This window comes from Polyodon spathula, chromosome 28, assembly GCF_017654505.1.
Source record: "Polyodon spathula isolate WHYD16114869_AA chromosome 28, ASM1765450v1, whole genome shotgun sequence".
Classification (NCBI taxonomy): Eukaryota; Metazoa; Chordata; class Actinopteri; order Acipenseriformes; family Polyodontidae; genus Polyodon; species Polyodon spathula.
Window position 1 is genome coordinate 3,042,916 of NC_054561.1, and position 22,330 is coordinate 3,065,245.

General features: G+C 40.0%; 1 protein-coding gene across 10 annotated transcripts in view; it reads left to right on the forward strand.

The window, feature by feature from the left end:
* Positions 1-22,330, forward strand: part of LOC121301861 (protein TANC2-like) — a 159,838-nt gene that overhangs the window by 48,244 nt on the left and 89,264 nt on the right. The window contains exon 1 of one of the 10 annotated variants that reach the window (XM_041231535.1): positions 6,280-6,298. The exons of 7 other annotated variants lie outside the window; for them this stretch is intronic. The gene's annotated coding sequence lies outside the window, so the exon portion shown is untranslated. Of the gene's footprint in view, positions 1-6,279; positions 6,299-8,262; positions 8,566-15,538; positions 15,711-22,330 lie in introns of those variants that run through there. 2 more of the 10 variants (XM_041231534.1, XM_041231533.1) reach the window with 2 other exon arrangements.

A 22,330-nucleotide genomic window follows, 5' to 3' on the forward strand; every position in this document is an offset into this window, starting at 1 on the left:
CAAAGGGAAGGTAATATTTCTTAATCACGTTTTTTCATTCTTTGATTTCATTGCTTCTCTGAGTCCTTAAACTCTAATAAAAAAATGTAATCTGCTGCTACTGGAGTAATTGTATGTTTTTGTTTTTTAATTAGTATTTTTTCAATATCCCCCCCTCCCCCCCCCCATACAAAGTACAATGGTACATGCTATTAGAACAGGTTACTTAATTGAACCAGTTAATGGCTTAATTAGTGACAATTAACATGTGTTCCAGGTCTTCAGCCATTGATGACCTATACATCCTGCAGGATGGGGGCTCTCCAGGACCAGGGTTGTTAATAAAAAAGGGTAACATTAGAGTTAGCTGATGTGAATCAAACCAGATTCAAACCTCTTTATTTATTCCTTGTGCATAGTTTCATAGTGTTCTACTAAAAGTAACAGTCAATGTTCCTTTCCTTGATCTGCTTACTCTTCTGCAGTGTTGACAGAGTTATAAATACATAATACAGTACATCTAGTACTTACTGTAGAGAGTGGAAATATATAAAAGAGCACCCTGGGATTTCAAAACAAGCCTGATGCAATCTGTAAATGATTGTCAGTTAGTTGCTAATTCATTTCTAGGGGAAATTTACAGGCAGTTTCAAGTTACATAAGGATGATAAAAAACTTAAAATCGAACAAAAACGACTGTTGCCTCCTCAAAAAATCTTCAGACGGCTGACACTCAACATTCAGAAAAACTTGAGATACCCTTCCAATTGTAGACTCCATGCCCATGAGCTTCTATTATTTTTGGCAATGCACCTGTTTGGAATAAAATTCCAGTTGGGTAATCCTAATGCATTTTTTTTTTTTTTTTTTTTTTTCAATATTAAAAAAAATTATAATAATAATAAAAAAATGAATAAACACTTGGTGTCCAATTGTATAACAGTTTGAACCATTCTAAAGTTTGATGTAAACTTAATTAGCCATACCTGAGTTTAATAAAACACACCACATACATCTCAGGTAGCTTATTGTTTAGGCTCAAGTGAAAACCTGGAATGGCTCCAACTGCAACACAATGGGAGTGTAGTTCCCTCGCTCGGAGCTGGCACTGCTGTTGTTGTTTTCAAGGCAAGCCTCCCTGGCAGGTTGGGAGGGGAAGGTGCCCCGGTAATCCGAATCCCTTCCTAATTGTTCCCAGCTTGCGCTGACCTCATCAGGGGAGAATGAAGGCTGCTTTCCGTCAGACTGTCAGAGCCTCTGAGTCAGAGGTGTCACTGAACCCCTGGCCATGGCTGCCTGGTAACGTGGCACGCTTTGTTGGAAACACCTGCGTAGGCACTGCATTGCATGCCCACGGATGTGGCTCGCTAAAATAGCTGCAACCCATATAAAAGGAAAGGTCTTACAAAATGAATATTCAGATTTATTTGAACTATCAGCCATACACTGACTGAGAGAAGCATTTAAATGGAAACTAACAATAGGAGAGTTTTAATAAGCGAATAATAAGCTTGCTTTCAGATAGTATGGGGAATATGGATATCTTTTATATGGGTTTTTTTGTGCAGTAAAATACAGGACCCCCTTCACAATGCAGTGCAGGGATTCATTATCTTAGGGCACAGCTGACAGCCTGTATAAGCCTTCAGCTTTCTTGTCACCATCTGTTTTTAAGTGCTTGCAAATATACATAAAGAGGATTGCAGTCAGAAGCAGCAGTCTCCTCTAGCAATAATAATGATTTTAGAGTGCAGCCTACCACTAGCTGGGCTAGCTAATGCAGTCTGTGCCTTGGCCTCTGCAGTGACTTTTATAGTGGTTTGAGAACATTTAGTGGTTAAAGTGCAGTCTTAAGGCTTGCTGTCTGTTGTTCTTAGAAGCTGACAACAGCACAGCTTTTATCTCAGAGTTCTATCCCACTAGAAATTCTATGCGGTTTGTAATGCTGAGACAGTATCCAGAGCTGACTTTGCGCATTGCATGATGCTTGCATTACTTTACTAGGAACATTTGTTCCACTCTTTCCTTGAAATTAGTCTTTTAGTGCAATTATTTCCCCAAAACCACGATGCATTACCATCACAATCTGTAGACCTTTCTATTCTGATCAAATGTGTTCTAGATTTCAGTTAAAGCCAACCAAAATAAAAGGGGATCTGTGTTTTTTTTATTTTTGAAAGGCTCATTTTATAATCCATCGAGTCCCCAGCCATGTGTTTTTATTTTTGAGCATACTTCAGAGGGATCGCGAAGGATTCGGGAAGCGCTCATTCTCTTCCCTTGGGTAAAGCTGTAGGACGAAAGATACCCTTTTTTGAAGTGGTGTTTTCTGTTGGATGCTTGAGTTAATGCTGCTTTTGTAGTTTAGCCAGCAGTAGTTGATTACTTTACACGGTTTTTCACGAGGTTTGGGATCTTTGTTGGTGCTGAACACCAAGGTGGGTCTCGTGGTTTCAATGCTTTGTTTTAAGGCTCACCTCTCATTTTAAGGGTAGGCATGCGGTTTCAGTATACAGGAGCGGAACTCATAGCTATAACAAAGTTGGTTCCCATTTATAACAGTGCTGCAAGATATTTAATGCAGATTACAACCAGCTCCACTGTACTCTCTAGGAAACTTTAGTGTGGCTTAGTCTGGAGAATAGGAGGCTCTCACATTTCCTGTGTTTAGTTTATAAGTTGTACACTTGAAATGCTCCAAATTACCATACATTTCTGTTAGAGACATGCACTAAGATCAAATGATGTGCCTACTTTTAAAATCCCTAAACTGAGATCTAATATGGGCCAACATGCCTGTGTATCAAACATCTCATCTTTGAGATAAAAACAGCCTCTTTGCAATACCTTTCTAGATCACTCAGACATATGTATTTTAAAATCTGACTAGGGTTGTAAATCCTATACATGCTGACTATGACCATGTAAATGTTTTTTGTTTTGTGTGACACTTGTGTTTTTTTTTTGTTTGTTTTTTTAGTGTTTTGTGTCCTGTTTGAATGATTAGTCTAGTTTTGCCATTGATTTTATAATGTTGTTTCTTGCTGCCTTATCTTGCCAGGACCCCCTTGAAATGTCATATCATATATCTCAAGGGTTCTATACTGGTAAATACTTTCTCTAGGATTTTAAGCAATTTTCTGCTATACCCTGTTGATTTTGGCCTGTTGGATATATGTATTTTTTTGCATGCTGTTCTTATTGTTCTACAATTCCTTTATAGCATTGGAGAAGAAAGTGTCACAGTGTGTTATTACCTGGCTGAAATACGGCAGAAGAAAGCAGTGGGAACCTGTGCACCTCAAAAAAAAAAAACAACCAAACTAAAAACAGTGCATCACTGTTTCTAAATCTCAATGAGCACAGTGCTGACATATTATAACTCAAGCTATTTTGGCCTCTTCACTGTACATCAAGTACACTGTGGCTTAGCTAATAGCTGGCTGACTGGGTGTGTGCCAGCATTGAGGCTACAGCTTTCCCTGGCTACTGCTGCTGCTGAGAATTCAGTTTAAGCCTCCTGTAACTGCCAGCGGTGTCCTGCATTAATATCCATCCTCTCTTTGTGCTTGCACTGTCAATTCCTAAAGACTTGTAAGATTGCTCTCAACTCTGAGACAAGGACACGTTTCTACAGCCTATCGACTCAAAGTGCGCAAATGTAAATGGATCGAATTGAGAAAGTGCGTGAACATGTGACAGAGAGATGTGTTTTGGAGAAAGGTCAAACTTAAAAATGGCTTTTGCTGGGATGGTAAACCAGCAGTTACGATCACAGTTATGCCCTGTGATTTTGGGAAAACAATCGGATAAAATAAACTGCAGCCTGTCTGGAGTTCGGTCTTTCTGTTCCAACGCAGCTGAATGTAACATTTTTGTATAATTTCTATAATACCAAACATGATTTATAGTTTTGCTTCTTTTGATTATCGTGTTCGTTTTAGGTACTTTTGAATCTCACGAAATTAGAATCCAATTCAAATTCACGGCTAAGTAACAACTGGCCACAAATTTTTTTAAAAACACCAATTTGAATTTCTGTAAGATAATGCAGCATTGCTTTATAATTTGTGCTGTTCTGTTTAATGGCACTATGGTATGCGATGACATGCAATTATAACATGCAATTTACAGTAACGAATTAGCAGAATACATATGCATAACACCTCTGGAAATGTAGATAGTGCTGGTCAAAAAACTGCACTGTTTTAGGTTTTATCTTTTTTCCATAGGCACCATTTAGGTGCTTCTGTTTAGCTTGCCACTGTAGATGACATGATGAAGCGAATCAATAGTAAGGCTTGGAGTCGACAAGGCAATTACTGTTTATCACAGGAATTAAATTGAGCGTCTCCTTACTGGAGATGTAAACAGAGCAACAGGCCTCCTAATTATCACTTAGCGCAGAGCCCAGACGTGCAAGAGCACTGATCATGCAATCCCAGGATGTCTGCTGCTGCTACAAACCTTAACCGCGGGCAGCTTCACCGGCACCCAAGCCAGCCATCAGGTGACAGGCGAAGGCAGCAGAGTGGTTAGGACAGTATAGGCTCCTTTTACTAGCCATCACAAAAACTCGGTTTATTAGCGATTTGCTGGTGTTCATAATTGTTTGTTTGTTTTTTTTTAATGATTAAAATGTATTTGGCTGTCTTTTGATATGGTCTAGTATTACAAATAAATAAATAATGTGTCCTGTGAGTGTTTAAGGTTTTGCAGTTTGTTTTTATACATTGTAATTATGTTGTACTGTTTTCCAGGACCCCCTTGTAAAAGAGGCTTCAGTCTCAATGGTTGACTGGTTAAATAAGTGAAATACATTTTAAAAAGGGCACACAATTTAAAAATTGGGTAAGAATTACATTGAGACTTGCATTTCCATAGAGAAGATACTAATATTCAGGTAACAAGAAACTTACATAGTTGAAACTGTATGTAACAAAGGGTTCTTGGGTTAAGATACTGTGTTATTTATTAAAAGTTTTGCAACATTAGCTGTTTGTTTTTCCTTTTTTGGCCCTGCGTGCTATAAAGGGTGTGAAGTCTTGCAGGCAGTCTGGTTAAATTGGCTGTACCGGAGATCTGCGTTTTGACCCAGTTTAGTACACTGCGCCAGAGGGGTCGGTCAGTCAGAGTACAGTCTAACTGCTTCCGCGATTTCTGCATGGAAGATCTAATTAGAGACAGGCAGCTTCACAACAATAGCCCCAATATGAGAGATTATGTAAGAATTATTCACAGTGAAAGAACAGGGAGTTATGATGAGCGAGCGCAATTGTTCTGTGCTAGTCCCTGGGGCAATCCTACTTTTAAATGATATTTCTTGTTAACATCTGAATTACATGTTGATCAGTATCCTTATAAAAATATTGCAGTGCTAATAATGCAGTATTTTGTATTAAGTAATTTGCTATGTATGCAGAACAAAGTGACAGCATCCAAATAGCTACAATATTTCTATACAGATAATCCCATATCCAAGATTTTCTTCTAAGGAATACCCAGTTTCAATTAAATGTTTTCCTCAATGTCTTTAATTAAACATTGACAGTTGAGTGTTTTTATAGTTATTGATGATCCAAATATTTCCGTACAAACAGCACCAAGTACAGAGCCAGCAAAGTCAATAGGAAATGGAGCCATACATTTCAGTACTGATAAATCCTGACCCAGCATATTTAATGCAGAAAAAACTGCTCTTCAGTCTTAGAGCTGGCAAAGTTTGATGCAAAGAAATCAATCGCAGTACTGAAAAAAGTTCTCAATAGAGGAATGAGAATGTTTAAATAAAGTGGTGTGTGGGGGGGTAAAATAATTGAGCCTTACATTTAAAAAAAAAAATTAAATAAATAAATAAATACCATTGGTTTCCAGCTCTGTTACTGGAAATAGGTTGCAGTAAGAGAACTGCACCAGCGTTGTGCCAACAAGGAGTTAAAAATGTGAGAAGCGCTCCATTTCCTTTATTTCCTGCTGATGGGGCTCTGACTGTGGAGTCGAGCTGTGCGGAGCTCTGCTGCTCTCCCAGCCTCGCAGTTGGAGATCCACATCCACACACACACACACACACACACACACACACACACACACACACACACACACACACACACACACACACACACACACACACACACACACACACACACACACACACACACACACACACACACACACACACACACACACACACACACCAGGGCAGATCTCTGCAGAGCCAGGACTTGAGACCCCACTTCCTCTCCCTTTCTCTGCTGCACACCTGCTTGCAATGATTCCACTCCACTGTGTGGGCTGCACAGGGATGGCCCTAGATGAAAAGGTAGGAGTGTTGCTATAGTTAGTACAAGCACAGCACTTGGCTGGGAATCGAAACTGCAGAGACACTGCTGGTTGTGTGAGAATGTATTGGCAAGAGACACTGGATGGTCTGTGTTGAATTTATTGCTTCAAAGACCAGAATACTGTACATGTCTTGTTAGTGAGTTGATTTTGTCTTTACGATCAAAGGTCCCCTTTTAGTACTTTGCTGGCTGTCACTACCCCAGTACTGAATGCTGGTGGCACCACTGTACACAGTCCAGCATGCAGCATACTATTTGCAGCCTTCAAAAGAAGCAGAGTTGAATGCAGGTGGCTCATTGTAGAACCTTGTACCGTATGCTGAATGCATATTTTGGTACGCTGTTGAAATCTATAAAGATACTGTTAGATAAAGATGCATTTACTGCATGTGTAGTACATTATGATTGCTTACTGTCAGGGGCGCTGGAACTAGGGGTGCTGGGGGTGCGGTAACAATACCTTTCAGCACCCCCCCCCCCCCCCCCCCCCCCGTAACAATTGTTCCAATGCTACTGCTTAATCTAGCAGTTTATTGACTGTTGAGTTGAATTCGACTGCTCTACAGTGCCCTTTAAGTATGCTTCTATTGTACGGCCTGCTCACTGCATGAGTGTGCCTTATAATATATTCATGCCTGCCGGTTCATGCCTGTAGTCTCACCAGTGTGCTGTGCCTCTATAGCTTGAACGATAGGCAAGTTTTAGACTGAATCTGACGGCGAAACCTGTCTTCCAGCAATTGCAATGGGAAGGTTTTAAAAATGTATAGGAATCACTGGAGCGCAGTGAAATGGGTTGTAATGCATGGAAGAAGTCAACCAATCCCATAGTAAATAGTTCACAGATCTTGTGTACACATGAAGCAGACAAACAAACAACATGCATCCCATATAAAAGTTTGGCATGTATTTGCATTCATTTTGCGTTTTTCCTTTCTATAAATGTACTACTTATGCTTCACCAGAGCTATTTATAATTTACTGTGCCTACCTGTGCTTTACCGTGGTTTCACTGTGCATTTACAAACAGTTTGCTTATGCATTTATATTGCTTGAAACTTCCAGCAAGGATGAAGCAAGGTTTATTGTTTATTGTTTATTTTAGTGTTAACCCTGTGAAGGGACATAGGTGCAATGCAGAGTGGTGTGGACACTGATCATTTAACATTTGCTTTATTCTCAAAGCTCAGTCAGTGTGCTGTACTCTTCTTTGTTTATGGGTCATTTGTCCAGTTCTGTATGCTAGCTTTAAGATATTTTTTTTGTTTCCGCTTGTACACAGCTTATTTTTGACCCCCCCCCCCCCCCCCCCCCCCCCCCCCAACCGGACAGGCTTTAGATAGAACCTGTGAGGGATCATTTTGACAGGCAGCTTTCCCTTTAAAGGAAACTAGGCCCTGGTATCTGCAGGATGCTTTCCTGAAGGTCGTGCAGACAATGTTATAAAACAGCATTGTTTGCCATTTTGGCTTAACTCTATTGTTCTAGTCAAATCGACTCTGTGCTAGACCCTCAACAGCTGTTTCATAACCATCTTTAGTCTCTTAATTTGACATTATGTTAGATGTATATGTCAATCAACATGGTTTACTGTCTGTGTCTCTTCAACCATACTGTAAAAACCTTCATGTTTTACCAACTCATGGCCAATTGATCTCTGTTCAGTGCCTTAACCAATACTAATTGTATTGTACAACATAATATTGTTGAGGTCCTCATTGTACTGTGGGCTACATGCAGTGTAGGTCATTGATAATGGATTCCACATTCTTAGACTGTGGTGATAGTTTGCACTTGTACATCAATGCCAGTGTGATGAAGCAATGCTTTCTAATCTCAACACTTGTTAGAGCAGTTTAGCTCCTTTTCTCATTGGGTTGTCCTGCTTGACACACACATCTCTGTGTGGAGCTGACGCATCTGAGCTGACCTATTTTGGAAACGCAGCATAATGTGCCGAGGATTGTACCCGAGAGGGTACCGTTCCTGTCTGCCACGTGTTCGCCCGGTCTCTCGGCACCAGCTAAATCTAGCTACATACGCAAGGATGTGCGGCATTGTTCTGAAATTTAAAGAAAAGAAAAAGAACGAACCTCTAAGCTTTCATTTTCCATCATCCTAGACCAAGGGACACCTTTCCAGGGGCTGCAGCAGCTACAGTAATAAATCTATCTCTTCGCCTAGTTGGTCAGCAGTTGAACTAGTTGAAAGATGATTGACTATTTTCCGATTGCAGGATTGTGGAGGTATGTAATGTAGGCACTGGAGGTATTGTATTATTATTATTTGTTTATTTTGCAGACGCCTTTGTCCAAGGCGAATTGGTGACTAGGGTGTGTGAACTATGCATCAGCTGCAGAGTCACTTACCCCAAAGTCTCACCCGAAAGACGGAGCACAAGGAGGTTAAGTGACTTGCTCAGGGTCACACAGTGAGTGAGCCGGGATTTGAACCAGGGACCTCCTGGTTAGAAGCCCTTTTCTGTAACTAGTCAGTACTTGCTGATAATGTTCTGGTTAGGTTTTGTGTGTTAGCGGGCGCGTGCATGTGATGTTGGTGTTTAGCTGGCAGATTTTTTGGGATAGGCTGAGCTGACAAGGCGCTATGTATCAGCAGTCAGAGTTCTCTTGACAGGACGTGTGCACGTCTTATCTTCTCGTCTCCTTAGCGAAAAGCACGTGTTGGATTTATCGCTGTCATTCCTCCACTACTCTGCAGTCAGTCGTTGCATAGAAGACTGCATAGAAGCATTGCTCAATAGAACATGGCTGCCAGATAAAATCAGCACTGTGATATATCTCCCAGACTGGTTTAGTCCAAAGCTATATATTTGTGTGTGTGTGTGTATATATATATATATATATATATATATATATATATATATATATATATATATAGTGTGCACTGTTTATATATACTATATATATATACTATATATACTATATACTATATATATATAGTGTTCTGTTTATTTGACACTGCTTAAAGTCTAGAGGGGTCTAGTCTCAATACAACAAATCAAGTCAAATTTGCTTATAATGACCACACAAGGAGCCCTGTTAAAGCTGTCATTATAGACACGTGGTATTTTAAAAGTTATGATTCTGGTGGTATTTCTATCCCACTGCTTTACTGTGTGATCTGTGTAGACTGTATATGTCTGGACCATTAGCACCCGCAGCTGTACGCACATTATGTACTGTGCGTACCATTGGTTTGCAGATTTTCCGCTTCATAAGTTTGGACTCTGAATGTCAAGTGTCTTTTTTTTTTTAACTGCCTGTTTTGTCCCAGTGTGCAAGATACAAAAAAAGTGTATGTTTATACGCCTTGCTTAGGGGGTGAGTATTCATTACATTAGTTGTAGTGATTGTTAGAGTAATGATTAGAAATGGAACCAGCATTAAATATTTGTGAGATAGTTTTTCCCCCTAGTTTAAGTCTGCATTTCAAACAGATGTATTTGCAGCTTTTATTGTTGTTGTGGACTATCTGGCTGTCACTGTAGCTGCAGCTCTGTCTTGATGGCAGTGTGCTGTGTTTATTCATTAAAAAGGGAAAAAAAGTGATTCAGTTTTCTAGTGTAACAGTGTAGGTGCTGTGAGACTCAACAAATGCAGCTCTCTGATTGGCTGGAACACTTTACAGCATGTTGACGCAGAACTGTTTTCGACATGAGATGGGATGTCGGTGTGGTTTGCCTACCGTGTGAAAGATTTCTGGGGGCGCTCCTGTCTGGACTCATCATGAAGATCACAATACAAGTTTTCATGTATTTACTGAAATTGTTAGGATGATAAGGCAATACCGCCTTCTCATTTTGAGTCACTGTGGGACACACTGCAGCAGGCTTCAAGAAGAGGAAATGGAGGTTCCTGTCAGGACAATTATCCTCTGTAAAGGAAAAACAAAAGCATCGAAATGAAAGAAACACACAGGAACTCCGAGACTGATTTGTGAACAGTTTTGAAAATACATTTTTGTGCTTTTCAGGTGTTTTTGTCGGCTGCCTTTGCTGAATAGTTTGAGCCATTCCTGGTTTTGTCACAACCTTGGGTAAGGTAGCTAGCTTGGGTAAGGTAGCTAGCTTGGGTAAGGTAGCTAGCTCAGTGCAAGTGTAGCCAATTAAACTTGGGACAGCTCAAACTGCTATGCGATTTGGTATTTGATTTCAATCCCTGAACATAGAAAAATATGATTAAAAATGAAATAGTGCAATTATTGTATGGCTTTATTATAGGGGTGATTAATGTAAGTAAGAGAGCTGACACAAGTTTGCCAGGAGGTCATGTTATTAAGTGGATCCAGCTGGCTCTGTCTGTAGATTGTTACAGTCCAGCAACATCAAGGCTCCAGCAAAAAAAAAAAAAAAAAATATAAATATATATATATATATATATATATATATATATATATATATATATATATATATATATATATATATATACTTTGTGGAACACCTATATGCTTTCCTAATAAGGAATTGTGGAGTAAAATAATCCTTCCAATATGCTTTCTATGATAATCAAGCTTGGTTTATAAATTGGGGATAGGGAAGTCACGGTATACCGGTTTTACGGTAAACTGCGTGTTATAAACTGCCACGGTTTTGAAACCGCAACCATTTTTCTGTACCATGAACTAATGAACACAGACATCTCAAGTTTTGAAAGCTGCCATGCATGAGATTATCCAAGTATGCTATTAAATAAGTGATGTCATATTTAATATAAACTGCCCTACTAAACAATGATCGCTAGCAAATGTGATTGTTAGTAAATGAAACACAAATACTTGAAAATATCAGCAAGAACAAGGCCCTGTAACTTTTCATCACCACCTTCCTATTAATTTACCACACCAAAGAAGTAACAATAGCTATTATCTCTCGTATCAGTCAAGAGAAATGCAGTAAGCACACACAAATGCAGATAATCAAAGTCTGTTTACTATATAACTAAGTCTAAGATGCTACAGGCATTTGTATTATTTCTGTTTTAAATGGTATTGTAAAGAGGTTGCCATCCCCTCGAGTTGATAGTGTTGTTAGGATTTTAGTTTTATGTATTCAAAAATTAATTCAATTTTATTCCCATTTAAAAAAAAACAAAACTCCTTTAACTTCTTTCCTTTCAGTTCGTTGCTGTTAACATGCAGTCCAAACGAAAAAAAAAAACAAAAACAATTTGCAGGTGCCGTCTTCTTCTCATTAAGTTTTGCAGTAGAGAGTGACATGAAGACAGGCCCCACGGGATTCCCGAGGTACAGGAACAAAAATTTTGGGATGGGATGGTACAGGAGTGAAGCTCACGGGAACGGGCGGGACTGGGAAATAAATTTAAAAAAATAAAGCTCTCAGGACTGGCAAGAACAGGATTTAAGCTTCCGGGAATGGGAAGGAACAAGACTAGTCTGCCACCAGCAGACAGAAAGAGTGTTTTTGTTTGCTTTTGAACTCTTTAAACACAGCACTGTTCATTGTGGTGCGCCACGTGCATGTCACTGAATAATGCTCATATTACTACTTGTTTAAAAGTGCAGACCAGGAGCTTTCCAATGACGTTTTCAGTGTGTGTATACGGTTCTCCTAGCTATAGCACAGGTTAGGTATAGGGTTAGATATAGGGTTAGTTTTTAGGGCAGGGCTTGATCAAGGTTAGAGTTGGGTTAGGGTCAGGGTGGGTTGATTTCGTAGTGAAAGGTGAGAATAAATGTCAAATGCCCTTGAATCATCTGCTGCCCTCAGGACACTTTCTAGCAGATATTCCTTTATGCTGCATCGTTGGGACGCTTAGAACCTCAGCTTTCCAGCAATACCAGCTTCAGTAACCACACGCGTAGTTCAGTGAGAGATCGGGCGCTGGAGAGAAGCTGCAGGCTTTGAGACAGGCAGCTTGAGAGCAAGAGAGATAGGAGTTTGTCCATTGTTCAAAAGGGCAGCTGGAAAGCATATCCAATATTTCACAGTATCTCAGAAGGAAGAAAAAAAAACAACTTGCAACATTTGCTCTTCCGTTAAAGGCAGTAATGCAAATTTAAGCTGACTTCAAATTACATGTAAACCATATATTTTCTGTCAAATTATATTAAACATCAGCTGGCATTAATTTTGCTTTATTTGTATTAACATTAGTTTTGTTACTTTATTATTATAGTTTATTAACATACATGCGCCTATTGTTTTGCTTTTACTTATGCAGTGAACTGATATGTTGATATATATATATATTATGTCTTGTGGCTAACTCTTGGGCTATAAGAACACTTCACTTGCTTCCCAAGGGGTGTTCTCTCAGCCAGAGACTACTGTATATATGTGTGTGTCTATAGAGATAGATATGTCTTTTAAAATGTACTTCTAATTAGGTTTTTGCATAGCACATAGTGATACCTGGTGGTCAAATTTTAGAACTGCAGTTTCTCAGATTTGTATTTATTTACCACCATTATATATCTAGACACCAGACCAAAATTATTTTCAGTTACCACAGCCCGTGTTTGATTTGATTAGGTGAAAAATCATCATAAAGTAACCCAAAGCCATCCACTGAACCACCCAGCCCTTCCACAAAGAAATACAAAACAAAGTGTGACTCGTAGAGTTCAAAAGCACTGGACAGCCAGGCTAGCAGTGGCAGGGATTCATACTGGGTGCTTTCCTACGAGTGCCTGGGTCTGTGTGCTGCTCCAGTGGATGGCAGGAAAGTCAAGCACGCTGCCGTTGCTGTAATGCTGGCCCCTTGCCCAGCCGCTGCTGCAGAGGGGAGGGCGAATGGCTGAGTGGTTTAGGGCCAGTGCAGACATATTCATCACGAGGGAAGGGGGAGAGAAATGTCATAGTACAGCCAAAAACACTAATACAGTAGACCCCTTTATTCAATCTGTCTGCTTATCCAAACCGAAGCAGTGTCCCTCAACATTTTCCACAAGCAACTCGCTCTGTGCATGTGACTTTTTTGGATATTTCCCTATTATATATATATTATATATATAGATATATAATATATATATTAGGGATTATATATATATAGTATATATATATATATATATTTATATATATATCACACTGTAGGTTAGCTGTCTATGCTATTGTATACTTTAGTGTATGCTAGTATGAAGGCTGCCAGAGACCCTATGCTAAATCCTCCTGTATAATTCTCTCATAAATACTTATTGTAAATGTAGTGCAGTTCACTTTCTATATGTTCAGTCTTCTAATTGGAAACACAAAGACAAACCAAAAAAGAAATAGACACTTCATGGAAACGCACATATTTACATGCAGACATGCATGCACACTTCAGACAGTTTTAATGGTGAGTTTTATCTAATTACGAACAGTGCAGTGCAGTTTAATTATCTGTATATGAATCTTATTGGCAATCATGATCATGAAGCCAGTGATCTCTACACACTGCTTGTTTTAGAGAGCCCTGATTAAAGCGTGCCTCAAATCTTGATCGCACAGCGTGGGCTGCACATTAAACCTTGACCACCTGCTTCCCTCCAGCAGAATCACATCATTGCATTACGTTACCTGCCTGTAATGAAGCATTCTGACAAATTTGACTGAGCCGCATTTCATGTTTATTTTTAATTAATTTTGCTAACCTACACTGGTAGCCTAATGGACCTCTGAACTGAAACGTGGAGGCCAGGTCACTACCAGGGTTAATTGGAAGGTAATTGTACTGTGCAGTCGAAATTTACAGAGGTGCCTCTTGTAGTTTTATTCAGTGTTGTCCCTGTTTAGCATTTTTGAGCATCATTAGCCTGGGGGCTATTTTACAAAAGTGACTTTTCTATATTAAATATGGAGTTTGGATGACAAGTACGAAAATGATTTATAAAGACGATTCTTTCTTGCAAAACCATCGCTGTCTTGTTCCTTTAATTATTTGTTTCTTCCTGAAATATAGAGCAGAGTACACCTTTTCTTAACTGAAACCACTTCATCCCCCGTGGTATTACAGCTAGGATGGGTTCGTCAAAGACCAGGGAAATCATTTTTGAGATTCACTCTGTTTACTGCCACCGCACTGGCAATTACGGATTTCTCCTGATCCAAAAGATACTGAGTCGTCATTGGGAACGGAAATTATTAAGATGATTGCCTCCAGCAATCTTATCTTATTTTGTTAGCATTGCATTCTTTTTGTATTATCTTTTAAGAAATTTGATGAGTTGCTTACAATAGGGTTTTAGTCATTGAGCACCTGTTATCTTTGCAGAGAATGCAAACGGACCAAAATAAGTTAATAATGTTTTGATTATTATTCTAAAAGCTATCTTCCAAAGCAGGCATAGAGATAAGACTCCCATTGCATTCCCATTTCAATGTGTGTTCGATTTATACCATTCCAGTTTTTGATGACTTACAGTATTTTGTATATGACAGATGTAAGTATTTAGCTTTTAATAAGCTTGCTGTAAGGTGTCACCTTTCTTTAAGAATGTCAAAAATCACTGTCTATTGTCTGCTATGGGAAGAAGGCGGATACAGAGGACTGTGCCTTCTGAAAGCATTAATTAACATTCATTACTAATCCAGACACTGAATGTGGCTACTTAGCAAGCTGTATTGACCACGACAGTAAGCAAGGAGTTAAAACAGATGGATTGGAGGTTGATGTCACATTTATTGAGGATGTTAGGTGAGCTGGTTCTCGGAGTATTGAAAAGGGAGTCGCATTCTGAAAATCATATTCGACTTTATCAGTCAGGAGTGAGATCAAAGCCCCGGTCTCCCTGCCTGAAATTGGTTCTGTTTGAAGATATTTGTTGAGACGCTGGAAGCAAAGCAAAGCAAAAGTGTTTGATTTTTCACATGTTTGTGTTTGAGAAACTTTTCCCCCAATTTTAGTTCAGTCCAGTCTTTTTCTCTGCCGGGTTTTTGGCCGGAGAAAGAGAAGGAGAAAGTGGATAGGAAAGTGAATGGAGAGAATGAAAGAGGTGGAACTAAAGATTTGAAAGGAAAGAAGAATATGCATATTGACCTTGGAAGTCAGTAAATTATACATTTAATACAGTTCAATGAATTGTATGGCGTTGTGTGTGATGTACTGCGAGTGTAGTGGGCACTAAAAGCATGCTGTGCTTATCCTGGCATTAGCGTGGCGAGGGTTAACTAACTCAGCTCTGAGTGAGGGTGGGAAGGCTGACTGAGTTACTAATGCTGCTAGTGAGAGCGTGTGTGCGTGTGTGCGTGTGTGTGTCTGCGTCGGCACCTGGTGCTTTTCTACTCCTCACACTGCAGAGAGCCTTGATCTGTCTAAACCTCTCTCTCCTCTCTGCACTTCTTCTTTCCCCACATTCTCTTCTGTCTTTCAACTACAAAATGGTGCAGGATTTACACTTTCAGAAAGACATTGAAGTTCAGCTGAAGACTGAGGTGAGCCCACTCTACAACAGACCAGGGGAGGAAAAGGGAGTCCGGGGAGTGACTGGGACTCTGGGGTTTGGGAGATTTGGGGGTTGGCCTGGGAAGGACACCTGGGAAGCTGGATCGACTGCTGATTAGAGTTCAGTTAGAAACAGTGTCAATTTAAAGTGCTGTATTGAGGGAGATTAGTCAGTCTGTGTTTTTTTTTTTTTTTTTTTTTTTTAATTATATGAAGATAGACTATAGATTTCAACCTAGAAAGAATTTCATATTTTTAATTATGTCATCTGTCTATATAATTCTTTGGTGGTCAATCTATATTGATCTATCTACAGTGTATATTTCTTCATGGCTCAATCATTATGTTAGTCATTATACATCAGTTTTTAGAAATTGCAAAATGATAGGAATATCTGTCTTTCAGACATCTATGTATTTGTCTGTAACCATCACCTTAGCCATCCGTATACACTTCGTTAGACAAACATCCTTCTCCCTCAGTTTCTTTCTATCTCTTTAGTGCTGTACTTTTCAGATACTGTACTTGTCCATTTGATATACAGAAATTAGTTTCTTCCCCTTGCATTGTACAATTGCCTGTTTCATGAGATCAGGGGATGTGCAGCAATGCTGCCTTCTGGTACCAGTTGTTATTTATATGTAGTGTAAGAATGTGATCTGTCCATCTACTCATCTGTTTGTGTATCTACATGTCATGTCTTTCAACTCTTCCTGTAATTCGATGGTGTGCTTCTGTCAGTTTATTGCAGTTTATTGCAGCAGGAGCAGTTGAAAGCAGCTCTCTTTTTATTGTTATAGTCCTGGGAGAACAGTACAGCAAACAGAAGAAACAGCTCTTCACACTGTCTGAACACAACATGCACGTAGCTATCTCTCTGCCGCTGTACAACCCATATCTGTGTGTGTGTGTGTGTGTATAATCACACACACACACACAAACACACACACACACACACTAAACTGTGTTGAGATGTGACGTGACTGGATGGAATGTTATATAATGTATTTAATACATGTGTATGTGAGCATCTGCAAATATACATCATACACGCACACACACCCACTCACATTACTTTTATCTGGCAAAGGTAGTCAATGACGCCTTAAAAGGGAGGGCAATTTATTTTATTTATTTATTGATTGATTGATTGACTGATTTACATGCACGCAAACACCACACCTACACACAACACAGACTACACTTATCACGAACACACAGAACTAATTGACTGCAGTTTTTGTCACTACTTGACTGATTTGGGTGTGGTAATCACATCAGTATCTGTAAAAGCAGCTCTACTCAATCACAATGCTTTTTAAAGTTGCTCTGTCCTAAATACTGCTTCATACATCAGTTTCCTGCAGTCTCTAGGCAGTGTATCTTTTCAAGCGGATGAATGATCTCGCTCCTGTTTTTTTCTAACCTTGCTTGTGCTGCATTGGGCTGTGTGCAGGCGTTTGGATCAGCTAGGGTTGGCATAAGAGCAGTGTGGGGGAATATAAAGAGTGAACACTGGTATGTGTGAGTGGGGAGGGTTAGGAAGAAGAGATGAGACTCTGAAAAAGGACGCACTCTCCTTCTGAGAGACAGACGACTCATTTACTTTTCAGAGACAGCAGCTGCCCGTGTATGAGCCAGCATAACCAGTACGTTTCCGTATGATGGATCTGCATAGATGTGCAGTAACATCATTTAAAGATGCAGTTTTAAAGGTGTAGTGCCCTACAAGTTTTTTTTTAACATGTTAAAAAAAAAAATTTTACCATAGGTGTCACCAATAAAATTATTATACAATACAGACTCATATTGCATAGCAGTTTCACCCATTCCAGGTTTTAATATGTCCTTGCCAAAGGGTATAGTTAACAAGCTCAGGTGTGTCTTATTAAGCTCATAGTAAAACCAGGAATGGATCAAACTGTTATACAATGGAAGTCTTATTTCTGTCCCTGGGATGAATCAAACCAGTGAAATCATAACCACCTCTTGCTGCAGGTAGTGCCCATTATGCAGCATGCCCAGTTCAGACCGTGTGACAAGAAGGTTTCAAAGAGCAGAGCAAGTTTGTGTCTGCAGCTAAAACTACCAAACAAACTGGAGAGCCAACAATGCCTGAAACCAAATGTGTTTACAGCATTCGGGGCACTTTCAATCGAAAACCCTGTTGATAGTCCAGTTTGTTTACATGTCATGGAAGTCGTTTTAACTGCAGATAAACTTCTCCAACAGTGGCTTGTGGTATACAGTCATATTTTAGACAGCATTCACTAGAGATTTTGGCAAAAAATACCAAAAAAAGTACAAAAACAACACAGTGTTGGGTTTGTGGGTCTGGATTTGGGATATTTTTTTTTTTTCCTTTTTACATTTTTGTGGCATGCCATATGCCTGTGCATATTTCAGCTGATTAAAATCAACTTTTGGCAAAAGTAGGACAGGATTGACTTCAACCAATATTGCTGAAGAAGGATTCACAGCTAGCATTTATTTTGACTGCATATATTATTTTGACCTTTAACCTAACTTCACGATTGAGCCGAAACAGTCCTTGTACTGTATGAATGCTTTGAGCCTTTGCAAGTTTTATGTCTAAAATATATCACACTAAAGCTCTTTTGCTTGGTCGGACTAATGAACAGCTGGTCTGAAGTTGATGAAACTTTGCACCTGAAGTTACTCCACATGCTGTCAGCGTAGGTCACAATGACCTCATTTTTCTTAGTACTGAAACGTGCCTGGCCGAGATTTGAGAATGTATACTATTAATATCCTTGGTGAGGAATAATAAGTAGATAATCAATGTAAAACGAAGGTGAATGCGTTGTTACCCTAAAATCATTTCGACTAGGATGTCACGGTCACACCTTACAAATGGGGAGTGGAGACCAATCCAGCCTTGCGATGTAAAATCTTGACTTAAAGCCATTTCACTGTTGCAGGCATTGAGAAAGACTTTTATTCGAAGTTTGCTAAATTTTTGTAATAATAGGATTACGAACGATATATCTCAATAAATAATTCACATTTCATTCTGATTTGGGAATACCGTATGGGATCATTTTAATGCGTCTTCTGTGCATCGAATCAGTCAGGCAAACAAAGGATTAGAGTATTTGTGTGATGACGTGCAGTGCAGTGCTGGTGGTGAACCTCAGGTGGTTTGACATTGGAGGCAGCTAGTGCAATGCCTGACACCACTCAATTAATCTGAAGGACCCTTTCGTCACTGGAGAGAAAAACTGTTTTATTTTTTTTCTACCTGTGATTGTCAGCAGCCAGTATAGGAAAAATGAGAAGTCACAAATATTGTGTAAGTGCTTAAACGAAATGGTTTATTGGCTCTTAAGAACTCTGTGGCCGTCATTGTGGCTTTTTTAAATCCGAAAATGAAGGACAGTTCTGCTGTACAATAGTCAAGACATCAGATTCTGTGTTTCAGGGCTGATGGTAGGCTCCTGGTTGGCAGGTGCTTTCTTACCCAGGGATGGAAATAAGACTCCTATTGCACAGCAGTTTCACCCATTCGAGATTTTACTATGAGTTTAGCCACAGAATAGGCAAAAAGCTCCGGTGTGTTTTATTAAACCCATAGTGAAACCAGGAATGGATCTGACTGCTATACAGTGGGAGTCTTTTTTCAATCCCTGTTACCCAAGACTACTGATGTTGCTGTGTCAAAAGCGATGACCATTTTGGAGATCAGACTTTGCTGCAGGCTTCTACCCACAAATTACTGGAAGAAATGGAAAGTGGTAATCTTTTAGGAATGGTTGCGTATCCCTCCAGAACAATTTAAACAGCTCGCCAAGTTCAGTCAGTGCCATGGCGGACCCTATTTGGCAGTGTTTTGGCAGGTGCTCCTGTTGTTTTGTGCCACTCCTTTATAGCATACAGATGACATCATCATAAAATGAACTTCTCATTTAAATTGCACTGAGCAGAAAAACCCCGACAGTGATGGATGGAGGTGGATGAAGATAGCTAACAATGCTTTTATTGTATGTGTGTCAACTGGTAAACCACAGGCTTTGTAAGAAATGGGATGTGAAAGGATACTTTTGAAACAACACACTACAAAAAAAAAAAATGTAGGCAGGTACACCCGAGTGTTACTCGCATCCACTACTGCGAGGTTGCAAAAAAAAAAAAAAAAAGTATAATAAAATTAATGTATACCTAGACTAGGAGAGTGTAATCATCAGTTTGTGTGTGGTAACAGGTGGCGTTGTGGTGTTCAGGAGGGTAACAGACCTTCGTAGCTGCATGGGCCACACACATATTGAGAAAGTCATTCATTTTGTGATGCATCTTTTCAGTACATCCTCCTTCTGTCATTTTCTAATGCCTGGAGTTAGCGTCCTTCTGCCTGACTGCGGCATAAATACTGCATGCTCCTGCCCTGTCTGCTCAATAATGCATTAGCAGATACAAAAAATATGAGAATTCAAAACATTTAAGATGCATTCTTTTGTTTTCTGTCTCCTTTGAAAAAGATAAATGCCAGCTGATAGTTTTCCATGTACTTAAAAAAAACAGACGGTCTGTACTGCAATCTTTGGGGAATTTGCTGTTTTGGCGAGAAATTATCTCTCTAACAGATTCCGGATGTTGTAGATCAGCGTAATTTCAGGTGGCAGTCTAAGCTGAAGCAAGCTGTACTACTGTGAAATACAGCGGCTCCCAGCCTTAGAGGATCCGCTCGTGACAGTAAAGGACAGCACGTGATATTGCTGTGATGTAGGGAGAGTGCCCTCCAGGTCAGCCCCTGATAAACTATACTGTAGAAAACAGAGCAGAACTTCCATGGAAATTGTTTCATCAAAGATACAGGGGACCTTTTTATCTGAAAACTGGCTACACAGTCTCCATGCCCATCCAACCTGTGCTAATCTAAAACTTGGGGAAGGGGTGTGCATTATGAGAGCTCTCCACACTAGAGTCCTGCATCGGGTCGGTTACCCGCGGGGCCCGCAGGTGACCCGCAAAAGCGGGTCGGGTTCAGGTAGGAATGTGAACTTTTTCGCAGTTTGCCGTCCAGGTGCTAACACGCTGTATAGCCTATTGTATAAACTCAACCGTGGAGAATGGTAGAGATATCTGTGTGTGAATGTGAATCGATTGAGGCAGGCAGTAAGAACAAACACTTGTGGGTTCGGGTCGGGTTGCAGGTCTTTTTCAAGTGGGTCAGGCCGGGTTGCGTGTAAGAAGACAGTGTTGCAGCAGGTTGCAGATTCGGGTCGCGTCCTGTAGTAGCGGGTCCAGGTCGAATGCAGGTTGTAAAAATCGGACGCGCGCAATACTCTACTCCAGACCCTTGGAGATGCTGTTATCAATTTCAAGGTTGGAGGCAGCCATTTACTTAGTCTTGTGTTTCTAATTACATGATAATTGAGTGAATCATTTTATTACACACTGTTGTTTTGAAGGGAGGGTGCTAATTTCCTTCTGCTGCTAATAGTTATATAGTGCTGTGCAAGGCCATTTAATACATGTAAAACTGATGCCCAGGCTAATATATGGAACTCTCACTAGCTTTTCTGAGGAAACTGGTCCTTTAGCTCATCTCATGGAGTCCTATGTTTGAAGCCAGATCGTTTTTATAAAGAAAAAAGCCCACGGAGAGACACAGGCCTCGTTTCCAGTGGTGCACTTTGGTGGTAGTGGTGGGATATCGACTCTCACCCTGGATCCCTTAGACTTGCTGGTATAGTGAAACTCTCCCAGCACTGTCTCCCTGTGCATAATTTATTAACATGAAACAATGAGTGAGAGAGAGAGAGGTGGAAAACAGCACTTGTGCACCAGTTCTTTTTGCTGGAATCCAGACAAGGAGCTGGCTGCTTATAAAACAGTAAACACTAGAGAACATTAGTTAAAAAAAAAAAAGCTTGATGTTTTCAATTAAGCCATTTCCTGCAGTATTTTTCGCCCTAAAACTGTACACGTTTAGAAAGGCCAACAGCTGCCAACTTCAATAAACCCTAATATTGTGTACTTTTACTGTTAAACTCCTTGCGTTTGCTTCCTTGACCTATTTAATCACTGTAGTCTTTTTTTCCCAGAACAAGTGATAAGGGTTTCTGCATGCTGCTGAGAGACAGCCCATAACACACCTTTTATTTTATTATTTTTTTTTATTTTAAATTTACTCGTCGCCAATGCTTTTTACCCCGGTTTCTCCCAATTATTATTTGTATCCCAAGTAACAGCCAACTATGCGCTGCCCCCTTGGATCCTGCGATCTCCAGGCTACAGGGTGCATCCTGCACTCCATGCAGAGTGCCTTTACTGGATGCGCCATTCGGGAGCCCCATAACACACCTTTCCCCACTGTAATTGCCTGCATTTGGCATTACCACAGGGTTCTTATTGACAACCTGTAAGAATTTTCAGTGTCTTTTGGCTATTGCTACAGAACTGCGACATACAAATATACACCCAACACAGTTTTAGCTTAAGTTAAATTAACTTATGCTAAGGTAACTGTACAGAGCTTGAATTGAACACAGCCCACTCCTTTCCTCTCTGATAAATTACTTTTAACAGGGGCATTGCAGATTGTAGTGCAAGAAGCCCATTCCATCACCAGGAGGCCACCTGTGCTGGT